Raw genomic sequence first — 912 nt, 5'->3', positions numbered from 1 at the left:
CCGCTAAAAGACTCCCGTGAAAGGATAAGGGGGTCCCAGGCGTGAATCCCAGATAAATTCACGTCCCCCGCAGAAGAAAAACTGGGCAACGTTAGGTACTTGTTCATAAGCACACCCACTGGTCATTATTATTTGGAGTGGCATATTCTCTCTCTTTTTTTCCTTCTTACTCTCCCCCTCTCCTGTGACCTCCACTATGGGTCAATAGCTAACTACCCCTTTAAGCTTAACTCTGGAACACTAAAAGGAGGTTGTGGAGAGGGCCCACAACTTATCATTGGAGGTCCAGAAGAAGAAGTGGCAGAGTCTCTGTTCCTCTGCATGGCCCTCTTTTGAAAAAGGATGGCCAAGGGATGGGACTTTTGACCTTGCTACTATCTTGCAGGTTAAGGAATACATTTTCCACCCAAGACCACATGGACATCTGGACCAGGTGGCCTACATAGTGACCTGGGAAGACTTGGCCCAGAACCCCACATCTTGGGCATGGCCATTCCTACCTCCTAGGGGAACTGAAGAGACAGACCAGGGGCCTCCTACCCTTTCTGCCCCCCTGAGTCTTACTTCTTCCCTCTTGCCCCTTCAGTCTGCCCCTGAGAAGAAGCAAAAGCCAGTCCTCCCTAAGGACCAAGCTTCCCTAACCCTCCTTGATCCTCCACCTCCCTATCCACCTGTGCAGGCACCTCCACCCCAAGAACTACCTTGTCCCTCTCCTGATTCTACTGAACCTGATGGATCCCCTCCTCTATCTAACAGACTCCGCTTAAGGAGGGATAGAGGGGGCCCCTCTGATGGAACCTGGACTGCCCAGGTTTTTCCCCTCCGAACTATAGGGGATCAGATCCAGTACTGGCCTTTCTCAGCCTCTGACTTGTATAATTGGAAGACTCATAACCCCTCTTTTTCTCAGGA

Source organism: Nannospalax galili, unplaced genomic scaffold, assembly GCF_000622305.1.
Source record: "Nannospalax galili isolate Female #2095 unplaced genomic scaffold, S.galili_v1.0 scaffold687, whole genome shotgun sequence".
NCBI lineage: Eukaryota > Metazoa > Chordata > Mammalia > Rodentia > Spalacidae > Nannospalax > Nannospalax galili.
This window is presented reverse-complemented; position numbering follows the sequence as displayed.